The sequence below is a fragment of the Lacerta agilis genome, chromosome 6 (genome assembly GCF_009819535.1).
Source record: "Lacerta agilis isolate rLacAgi1 chromosome 6, rLacAgi1.pri, whole genome shotgun sequence".
NCBI classification, from domain to species: Eukaryota; Metazoa; Chordata; class Lepidosauria; order Squamata; family Lacertidae; genus Lacerta; species Lacerta agilis.
The window spans coordinates 89954351-89966403 of NC_046317.1; the positions used below are offsets into that span (position 1 = coordinate 89954351).

The 12053-nt window shown below is 45.1% G+C and overlaps 1 protein-coding gene across 2 annotated transcripts in view; it reads right to left on the reverse strand.

Moving 5' to 3' along the window:
* Positions 1-12053, reverse strand: part of SLC2A4RG (SLC2A4 regulator) — a 41794-nt gene that overhangs the window by 19735 nt on the left and 10006 nt on the right. The gene's annotated exons all lie outside the window — the stretch shown is intronic.

Consider the following 12053-nt stretch of genomic DNA (forward strand, 5'->3'; position numbering starts at 1 on the left):
AGCCAAAATTTTTGAGACCAGAGGGAGGGAAAGGGGTGGGGGGGAAGGAAAATTTAGTTAAACAAAACTCATTTGAATATTGAAAATTTAATTATGGCTTTAGAAGAGTTCAGAAGTACTAAGAGGTCGAGTTAAAATTATAAGCAATTAAGTCGGATGAATAAATATTTTTAAAAGTGATAAGGAGGAAGGTCAAAGTGTGCAAAGTAGAATAGATGATGAATTGGAAAACTGGGAAATAGGTTTTGATTTAGAATTCAACAGGGGGGATCTGAGGAAGTCAATTGAGGATGAAATTAAGGAAAGTAAGAATTTCTGGCCCAGGCAAAGGGCCAGGTTTAAGCAATGATTTACACAAGTTATTTGGTTAAATTTGAAAAGATTGTGTAAATGCTCCAGTGAGAGGGGGGCTTAGTTATTCGCTCCCCTTGGGTGGGAGAAGGGGGAGTATGAAAAAATTTAACCATGTAAATGTTTTGTGTTTTAAATTGTAAAAACCCTATAAATTTTTAATTTAAAAAAAAAGCCATCTTGGGCTTGCGGAAAGGCCCGTTCAAGGAAGTTTTGCTCAAATAAGGGGTCAAAGGACTCCCACGGCAGAAAAGCAAGCTGCGGCTCTAAAAAAAAACACACACACACACACACACAACCCCCAACCAGTGCACAAGTGTAAACAATGGCATGGAGGCTCCTCCCTCCCCAACTCACAGCCTATCGCCTCCTTCCTGCTGAGCCACATGAGCCAATGGGAACGCCTGAGTGATTTGACAGCCTAGTGCAAAATCTGGGCTCCCCTCCATCCCGGTGATGGAGAACCTCTGCTCTCAACTCTCCCACATGACTTCCTGCAGCAGCAGCTCATGATCCCAGAATGGACAAACAAATAATGCATTTCTCTCTTCCCTCCGGGAAGCGGCTGCCAAACATCCAAGCTGGAGAAAGCAAAGACCAGAGATGGAACTTCCCGTTACCAGCCCTTTAGCAATCAACCATGCAGGCTTTTCACTTAAAATAAGAGGCCCCCACCTGCAACAGTTCGTTTTGGGTCCTGCAACATCTGCCACGGCTGCTTTGGCTCTTAAGACCATTATTTAGGACTGGCGGCTGCAGAATAGATATGGCCCTGCTATCCAAGGACACTAGAACACCCCAGCTGGTTAGGTGATGCCAAGATCACAGGATTTGACCCCGCACGGGACAGCTGCATATTCCTGCATTGCGTGGGGGGGGGGGTGGACTAGAGGATCCCTCAGGGTCCCTTCTGTGATTCTATGCAGCTCTGCTGGATGAGGCCAATGGCCCACCTGGTCCAGCATCCTGTTCTCACAGTGGCCAGCCAGATGCCTCTATGGCAGGCATGTCCAAAGTCTGGCCCGGAGAGATGGAAAATAACTAAGGTTGCATTGACACCATGCATATAAACATGGATTTCCCAAAATAATTCTGGGAACTGTAGTTTGTTCAGGGTGCTGTGAGTTGTTAGGACACTCTTGCAATACACTTGAGTAGCATACATAAACTCCAGATGGAACAAAGTTAGACTTTCTGGGCTCTGTGAGGCTTATTTCCAGGCAGGTGTGGAAAGAGTTGCAGCCGTAGTCTTACTGAAACAATAATAAGTATATCTTCGTTCTTGCCAGTAGGAAAAACAGGAATGATGAATGTTTCGATGAAAAAGGAAAAAGAGAGAAAGGGTTACCTGGGCTTAGGAACAGTATGAAAGAATGCAGAGATGGAAAATAACAAAGGATGCATTGACACCATGCATATAAACATAGATTTCCCAAAATAATTCTGGGAACTGTAGTTTGTTCAGGGTGCTGTGAGTTGTTAGGACACTCTTACTCCTCTCCCAAAGCTACATTTCCCAGAGTTTGTAGGGAAGAGGGATTGACTGCAAAACCACTCTGAGAATAGTATATCTGGGGGAGGAATAACAAACTACACTTCCCAGAATTCTTTGCAGGGGGAAGCCATGACTGCTTAAAGTGTAATCACAGGGCTTTAAATGCATGGTGAGAGTGTGGCCTACATTCAGAATAGCTGGTTGTCACCAAAGTTTCCATGTTTGCTCGGGAGCACGTTCCACCAAGTTCAGGCATGTTCAAAGTCCGTTTTGGGGGCCTAATTCGGCCCTTTGGCCGGGCATTATCCGGCCCCTGTGGCAGTTAATTTCCTGGGGTAAAATTCTAAAAGAAGGTCAACAATTTTAACCCTAAAAAAAAAGCTCAACAACTTTGGGGGGAAATCCAAAAAGATGCTGAACAACTTCGATCCTAAAAAAGTTCAACTTTGGCCCTCGCATGTTCATCAAATCTGGCCCTCTTTGAAAAAAGTTTGGACATCCCTGCTCTATGGGAACCCAGAAGCAGGATCCGAGCGCAAGAGCACATTCCTCTTGTGGTTTCCAGAAACTGCCTCCAACTGTGGCTAGCAGCCCCCTCTCCTCCAGGAATTTGCCCTAGCATCTTCTATAGCAATCTCAAGTTGGTAGCCACCACTGCCCTCCTGTGGCAATGAGTTCCACAGTTTCACTATGCACTCATCTTCCCTGAACGTTCCAACATTCAGCTTCTTTGGCTGTCCGCAAATTCTAGTGTTATGAGAGAGGGAAGGGAAAAAAGCCTACAGCTTAAATCCGAAAATGGGAGAGAGCTGGAATCCTGATCACCTGCTGTGACACAGGGGGGATTTCTACTGCTTTGCAACTCCGCAACAAGTGTTCTCATCTGTAAAGAGATGCCCAAACATGATTCAGAACACGCAGACCAATCCTGTGGCAAGTTCAACGGAGCTTACTCCCAGGTAAGCGTGCGCAGGAATGCAATCACAATCTTGATAAGCCAAGATAACCTCACATATGAGACACAAGAGTAAGCTTTGGGATAATCATAGAATTATAGAGTTGGAAGGGACCCTAACGGTCATCTAGTCTAACCCCCTGCAGTGCAGGAATATGCAGCTGTCCCGTACGGGGACCAAACCTGCAAACTAGCGAATCATTTGAACCAAGGCGAGGCCACATTCCCAACGAACATTTAAAGCAGCAGCATACCACTTTAAAGAATCAGGGTTTGCTCCGAAAAATTCTGGGAGCTGTAGCTTGCTCTGGGTGCTGAGAGCTGTTAGGTGACCCCTCTTCCGCTCCCAGAACTACAGTTCCCAGAGTTCCCCGGGAAGAGGAATGAACAGTTAAGCCACTCTGAGAATTGTAGTCCTAACAACTTTCAGCGTCCTTAAAACTATAACTCCCAGGATTATAACGCAGATCTACTTTGCTTTAAGAAGCTGAGGGTATGTATCCATGGGATTAATGCCCACCCCTTATTTAACCTGAAAGGAATATATATATATATATATATATATATGTGTGTGTGTGTGTGTGTGTGTGTGTGGCACTACACGCCACTTTCTGGAAGGCACACACAGGTCTCTGCCCCGAGGAACTTACATGTCTTCCATTCGACACAGGAGAAGAAACAGTTCAGGGCAGGTAGGTAGCCGTGTTGATTTGCCATAGTTGAAACAAAATTAAAAAATTCCTTCCAGTAGCACCTTAGAGACCAACTAAGTTTGTTCTTGGTATGAGCTTTCGTGTGCATGCACACTTCTTCAGATACACTGAAAGTCACCAGACCCTTATATACAAACTTAGTTGGTCTCTAAGGTGCTACTGGAAGGATTTTTTAAAAAAAAATTCTTTTCAACAGTTCAGGGCGGTTATTTGTTTGCTTATTAAATTGGCATGCCGTCCTCCATCCAAAGAACTCAGGGCGGTTCGCAGCGTAAAAATACAAAATAAGAACAAAACAGACCCATAGCACCCTTGTCCTCCCAAGTAATGCGCACTTACGAACGTTTAGGAACTTTGGAGTTAAGGATTTATAGAAAAGGTGGGTTTGGGGGGAGGGATTTGCAGTGGGGGGAAAGAGACAAGAGAGAGAGAGAGAGAGAGAGAGAGAGAGAGAGAATAAATTGCTTCCTTCCTTCCCCACCCCAAACTCTCCAGGCACACAAAAAGAAAAGGAAGATGAGACTGTTCTACCCGCACAAACACACCCAGCCCAGGTTGACAAGAGAAGCCAAGCTGTTTTCTGCCACACAGCAATGCCTTAACAGGTCTCTCTAGACCACTCTGCATTGCAGGCGCCCAGAGGCAACACTCTGGGGTGAACGGCACTCCGGGACGGCTGAGTATCAAGTTATCCAGTCCTTGGAAGGGAGGGTTCAGTCCTTCCGCCCTGCACTGGTGTGCACATGTACACACACACAGGCACACACACAGGCACGCCCCCCTCCCTCTCTTAGGAGCTGCCACAAGCCTACAGAAATGCACTCCTCAGCCAAAGTCCGGGAAGGGGGTGGAGAGGAAAGAAGAGGGAGGAGAGGAACAAAGGACGTTTTGCAAACGGGTAGTTTTGGCCCAGAGGTGGCTTCCTTCCTGCAAAAGCTTGTATGGTGCACAACTCCACCATTCAACAACCCCCCACGTAAACATAAAAATGGCATCACTATCACAGAACTGTAGAGGGGAACCCAACGGTCATCTAGTCCAACCCCCCCTGCAACGCAGGAATTTCTCAACTACAGCATCGCTGACAAATGCTTAAAAAATGCTTAAAAGCTCCTTCCAAGGGAGACCATTCCACTGCTGAACAGCTCTTGCCATCAGAAACTAGTGCCTGCTGTTTAGTCGGAATCTCCTTTCTTGTAACTGGAAGCCATGGGTTCGAGTCCTGCCCTCCGGAGCAGGAGGAAACAAGCTTGCTTTAGGTCTGGATTGCCAGGTACTATTCTTTATAAAGCTGAGTTGTAATGAAAAATGAAAAGACTTGAAAGCTGAAGTGTTCTCACAATGGACCCACTGCAGGAACCAGCAAGCAGGGCCCGAGGCATAACTGCCCTCCCTCCGCTTCTGTGTTTTCCAGCAACCGGGATTCGGAAGCATTGCCTGCTGACGAGTGAAACATGTGCAGAGTGCCCATCCTAATGCCGGCAGAGTGTGCCAAAAGAACGGAGATGAAGAGACAGCTGCTTTAGCTAAAGTGTATTGCAGTTCAATCTCCTTTCAGCATACAGGCTATGCTCTGGCCAAGGGGCGGGAGCCAAGAGCAAACCTTAAACACAACACCATAAACCTAAGACATTGGTGCCTGCTGCTGCCAATAGGTAGGCTAAAGGTAAAGGGACCCCTGACCATTAGGTCCAGTCGTGTCCGACTCTGGGGTTGCAGCGCTCATCTCGCTTTATTGGCCGAGGGAGCCGGCGTACAGCTTCCAGGTCATGTGGCCAGCATGACTAAGCCGCTTCTGGCAAACCAGAGCAGCGCACGGAAACGCCATTTACCTTCCCGCTGGAGCGGTACCTATTTATCTACTTGCACTTTCGAACTGCTAGGTGCTTTCGAACTGCTAGGTTGGCAGGAGCTGGGACCGAGCAACAGGAGCTCACCCCGTCGCGGGGATTTGAACCGCCGACCTTCTGATCAGCAAGCCCTAGGCTCTGTGGTTTTAACGCACAGCGCCACCCGCGTCCCTTGCTGCTGGCAACAATATACAGTAACTTTGGGTACCATGCAGGTACCTGAAAACTCACTTCACAGCTTGCCAAGTTGGCTTTTCTACCTGTCTGCTTAAAAATACGGACTGTGTTGCCAAGATCCGGACGCGGGCAATTTGTCAAATGCAGTAAACTACCAATTGCAGATGGATATGCTTCAGCATCTACACAATCTGTCCCTTCCCCCCCCCCTTTCTGTTTTTTGAAAATCAGTTGTCATGGGAGTCTATGCATTCCTGCCGTTTGGCCGTTCCAAAATTCTCCAACGAAACTCTCTGATCTCCAGCTGCAGAGGCAGGGCATCGCCATCCCACCAGGTGGCGCTCCAGCCACGGCCGCCTTGCTTAACAGCAGCCCTGTCTCTCCCCCCCCCCCCCCGCAAAGGAAGTGGCAGCGTAGCAGCTCCTCCTCTGCCTGTAATCCAAGAAGATTAAACACACACATAATTGCTGCCTGGTTTAAGGCTTATTTTTAGCCCAGGTGCTTCCCCCGGCACAGAAAGTGACGCAGCCTGCCGGCGTGCACCGCACTGCCAGCTCAGGAAGCTCACAAGCGGCACCGCTGGGCACAGCCTGCACGAGCCTGCTGCAGCCAAGGGGCTGACAGCTTGTGCAGGAGGGGCAGAGGAAGGGGGAGTTCAGAGACCTGGAGGCCTTGGGAACTTGAATGTGGAGATCAGGGCGGATAAAAATCAAATATTTTTTAAAAATAAATAAATAAAATCCAAAAAAAAATAATTTAAATTTGATTTAATAATAATAATAATAATAATAATAATAATAATAATAATAATAATAATATCTTTCTAAAGATAAAACAAAATAAAAAATTCTTTCCAGTAGCACCTTAGAGACCATGCACACAAAAGCTCATACCAAGAACATACTCAGTTGGTCTCTAAGGCGCTACTGGAAATAATTTTTTATTTTGTTTCGACTATGGCAGACCAACACGGCTACCCACCTGTAACTTTCTAAAGATAGTTTTCTATTTAAGTTACATTAGACTCCAAAGGCTATTCATCAGGAAATAAGGATTTGTTTTAAGTTTTTCATGTGTGCTAAGAACTCAGTCTAAGTTCTTTTTTATATATATATAAAAATGTTGAACCACATCAGTTAACGAACATGTTTACATATGCTATAATGTTATTGCTGCGGTTAAATAAATTGTTTAAATTGTTATTAAGGAAAGGATGGTTTTTCTCCTTCCAATAAAGTACAGCAGAAAAGTTGTCCAAATATAAACAGTTAACTTATTAACCCCTCAGGAACCCAAATTCTGCAAGCAGAAAAGCAGGATTCTGCAACCCGCAGAACATCACACAAGTTGAAGAAGTTTGCGAGACGTCTTCTCCTGCATATAATTTTCATTTAATTAATCAAAATTAAACCTATCAGCTCCTCAAGGCAGCTCACAATCGCAGGTTAACACAAAATGCCACGTGGCAATCAGAGGAAAAGCACAGCCAGGCAAGCTCACAGTATGAAGCGGGGGGGGGGGGGTTGTAGGAAAATATTAATAAAACACTTGGCAAACCGGAAAAAAGCCTTCACAATGTACCAGAATGCTATTTGACCTGGGGCCAACTGGGCACACTGAGGCAGGGAGTTCTACAACCTGGGAGCCACAGCCGTGAAGGCCCTGTCCCAGGTCCCACACAATCAAGTCTTTGATGGCAAGAGAGAAATCTGTTGTTGTTGTTCAGTCGTGTCCGACTCTTCGTGACCCCATGGACCAGAGCACGCCAGGCACCCCTATCCTCCACTGCCTCCCGCAGTTTGGCCAAACTGTCCAACCATCTCATCCTCTGTCGTCCCCTTCTCCTTGTGCCCTCCATCTTTCCCAACATCAGGGTCTTTTCCAGGGAGTCTTCTCTTCTCATGAGGTGGCCAAAGTATTGGAGCCTCAGCTTCAGGATCTGTCCTTCCAGTGAGCACTCAGGGCTGATTTCTTTAAGGATGGATAGGTTTGATCTTCTTGCAGTCCATGGGACTCTCAAGAGTCTCCTCCAGCGCCATAATTCAAAAGCATCAATTCTTCGGCAATCAGCCTTCTTTATGGTCCAGCTCTCACTTCCATACATTACTACTGGGAAAACCATAGCTTTAACTATACGGACCTTTGTTGGCAAGGTGATGTCTCTGCTTTTTGCTCTGGCACCCGGGATTTCAACAGAAATGTCACCCACTTACTTTCAAGCGCAGCTTCACGGCCATAAATCAACATATCCAAGCCCTAGATAAATTGTTGTTTTTTCGTGGAAAGGCACTCTCTCAAACTCTGCCCCATACCCACAAAATCGAACAAATACAAGTGTAGCACCCCAGTCCCCTGAAAGTTCAGAATCAAATACTTTGGACGCTGACTAACGCTCACATTTTCCAAGGATAAATCTGGTCCTTTCCAGAGCTGCCGTCCCCCTCGTGCAACCGACTTCTGCTTGCCTGACGGAACTTCCCCTTCTGGGCACCCTCAAAACCTTCCCCAAAGGGTTGGGGGGGGAGGTCCCTAAGGGGAGGGGGAAGTCCCATTCCGCATGGGGAACTCAGCTCGCAAAGCCCGGGACATTTTCCGAGGTGGAGTCGAATATAAATGAAGCAGAACATTTGTGTAATATAACCAAGGAGCAGGAATACACTGTGAATATATTCAGCTAAGCTTTCTAGTAACGTTTTGCATCTCACGGACGTCTCATCGTTACGTACAGGCGACAGTTCTCTGCGATGGTGAGTCAGCTGCGTTGAACTTGGCCAGGGGTGCCCAAACTTTGTTCAAAGAGGGCCAGATTTGATGAAGCGAACATGCGTGAGGGCTGACCAAAGTTGTCGAGCTTTTTATAACAAAATAAAATAAAAAATTCCTTCCAGTAGCACCTTAGAGACCAACTAAGTTTGTTCTTGGTATGAGCTTTCGTGTGCATGCACACTTCTTCAGATACACTTCTTTGTGCATGCACACGAAAGCTCAGACCAGGAACAAACTCAGTTGGTCTCTAAGGTGCTACTGGAAGGATTTTTTAATTTTATTTTGTTTTGACTATGGCAGACCAACACGGCTACCTACCTGTAACTGAAATATGAGGTATTACTATGTTTTTTACTCTATTCATACTTTTATTCCTCTTTTTTTCTTTTCTCCCCCCCCCTTTTGGTTTTTGCTTTATTTTTGTTCTTTTCTATGTACAGGTGAAACTCGAAAAATTAGAATATCGTGGAAAGGTTCATTTCTTTCAGTAATTCAACTGAAAAGGTGAAACTAATATATGGGAGAGACTCATGACATGCAAAGCGAGATATGTCAAGCCTTTATTTGTTATGATTGTGATGATTATGGCATGCAGCTGATGAGAACCCCAAATTAACAATTTCAACTTTGGGGTTTTCGTCAGCTGTACGGCATAATCATCACAATTATAACAAGCAAAGGCTTGACATCTCTCGCTTTGCATGTCATGAGTCTATCTCATATATTAAACTCCAGTAGCTAATGAAAACAATTGCTTACATAAATGGACTTTTCCACGATATTCTAATTTTTCGAGTTTCACCTGTATACTCTCAATAATTTCTATGTTTGTTTGCTGGTATTGCATGTATTTTAAGACTCTACTTGTTCAATAAAAAAAATTATATTAAAGAAGAATTTGCTGCGCTTTTTTTAGGATTTGACCACAATAAATAAACTGCCACAGGGGCCGGATAATGCCCGGCCGAGGGGCCGGATTAGGCCCCCACAACGGACTTTGGACATGCCTGAACTTGGTGGAACTTGCTCCCGAGTAAACATGGAAACTGCGGCGAAAACCGGCTATTCTGAATGTAGCCCACACTCTCACCATGCATTTAAAACCCTGTGATTACACTTGAAGCAGTCATGGCTTCCCCCTGCAAAGAATTCTGGGAAGTGTAGTTTGTTATTCCTCCCCCAGATATACAATTCTCAGAGTGGTTTAGCAGTCAATCCCTCTTCCCTACAAACTCGGGGAAATGTAGCTTTGGGAGAGGAATAAGAGTCTCCTAACAACTCACAGCACCCTGAACAAACTACAGTTCCCAGAATTCTTTTGGGAAATCCATGTTTATATGCATGGTGTCAATGCATCCTTAGTTATTTTCCATCTCTGCATTCTTTCATACTGTTTCTAAGCCCAGGTAACCCTTTCTCTCTCTTTCCTTTTTCATTGAAACGTTCATCATTTCTGTTTTTCCTACAGGCAAGAACGAATATATACTTAGGGGCAGCAACCTGCAGTTTCATCTCGGACATGTGATAAATTTAGAATTATTGTTTCAGTAAGACTACGCCTGCAACTCTTTCCACACCTGCCTGGAAATAAGCCCCACAGAGCCCAGAAAGTCTAACTTCCTTCCATCTGGAGTTTATCTATGCTACTCAAGTGTATTGCAAGCTGTCTCGATGATCATTCCATCAATAGCCAGGATATAAATTTTCTAAATAAATTAATAGAAAACATGCAAGATTTGCACCTTTTAAAATTCCATAAATATACCATACAGTACAACCGTAGAGCCTGACTTAAGTTAATTCACTATACACCAAATGTTGAAAGGAAATTTAGATATGATAAGAAAGGGTGTATTTGCATAGAGTCAACTTCCCTTCCAAAATCTGATTCTCCAAACACCCCTTGGGTTTTTCCATATGTCCAGAAATATTATATATTCATTTTCCACAAATCAAAACAACTATAACATAATTACCTTAAAAAAATTGAAAATACATAATCACTTCCAATCATACACATATAAATTTTTACATCTTATCTTTCCTCACTTCCTCAAATCCCTCTTTGCTGAATTGCATTATAATACATGTTTAGCAGTCTTCCAAATTCATTATTAAACTTTCAAATTCATCAGAATTAAACTCCTTTTTTATCATCTTCCATCTTTACTATCTTAATTTTCCACTAACTACTATTTACTTTTAAACCTAAGCCACTGCTTACTTCCAAAATCTTTTCTATTTTTCGAAATATTACATATCTCCTTCTACATTCCAGGGTGCTTCTTAAGAACCCAGCAAGGTAATTATTTACTATTCGTTCATTCATTCATTCAAAAGGATCACGGAGCAGTTTACAACATAATAACACAAAATTGTGCAACATATTAATAAACAAAAACAACACACACTCCCACACACACTTAAAAGTTAAAAAAGCCGCAGGTGTCAAGTGTGCGGTGTGCACTTTGAACATTAAGAGTGTTTCTTCATATTATTAACATCAACGGAGGAAAAAATATCAGCTGTGGCATGAAGCCGGTTGGCATGGCCACGAGACTGGCAGATATTGATAATGGGGGCAAATTTCAACACAGAGAGGCATGGCCTCCAGAAAGCAATTTCATCCTACCCTGGCTGAAGAGCACCCCCCCCCCACCGTGGCCCCGATTCTGCAAAGCTCAGCAGCTCCAGGTAAGAAAAGGCAGGGTTCTAACCCTTCTACGCTCCCATCAGAACAAAAACCACCGCCTTCCGACGAATCGTAGCCACAGTCTATGTTCCTTAACCACAAATCCAAAGAGAAAACTCCTTTTCAGACGCCGCAGACGGATAAGTGTGTTTGGTTCTGGTGAGCTGGGAGGAGTGAGAAGAGGGAATAGAAACCAAGGAGGGGAAACGTAAAGGTGTGTCCTGGAAAAGGCCGTCCGGGATTCCGGAACGGAGCACTCGGCGTTGCAACACCTCTTGCCAGGTGTGAGGGCAAAGAACCTCTCCCAGGTCCCTGCTTCAACCGGGGGGGGGGGGGGGTTGAATTAGAGCATGGGTAGGCAAACTAAGGCCCGGGGGCTGGATACGGCCCAATCGCCTTCTCAATCTGGCCCGCGGACGGTCCGGGAATCAGCGTGTTTTTACATGAGTAGAATGTGTGCTTTTATTTTAAACGCATCTCTGGGTTATTTGTGGGGCATAGGAATTCGTTCATTCCCCCGCCCCGCCCCAAAAATGTAGTCCAGCCCACCACAAGGTCTGAGGGACAGTGGACCGGCCCCCTGCTGAAAAAGTTTGCTGACCCCTGAATTAGAGGCTGAGGCCCTGGCACATACACCAAGGACACTGAAAAGTTGAGAACAGCAGCAGTGGCTGCTGCACCCAGCGGGGCCCCATCCTGATCAACACAGGAGTCAGCAAACTTTTGTGGGGGGCCGGACTATATTTTGAGGGGGAAAATAATGAATGAATTCCTATGCCCCACAAATAACCCAGAGATGCAATTTAAATAAAAGCACACATTCTACTCATGTAAAAACACCAGGCAGGCCACACAAATAACCCAGAGATGCAATTTAAATAAAAGGACACATTTTACTCATGTGAAAATACGCTGATTCCTGGACCGTCCGCGGGCCGGTTTTAGAAGGCGATTGGGCCGGATCCAGCCCCCGGGCCTTAGGTTGCCTACCCATGGTTTAACCGAAGGGGCACCTAGCAAGCCGTCCTGGAAAGCAGGTGTCAATATGTTCGCA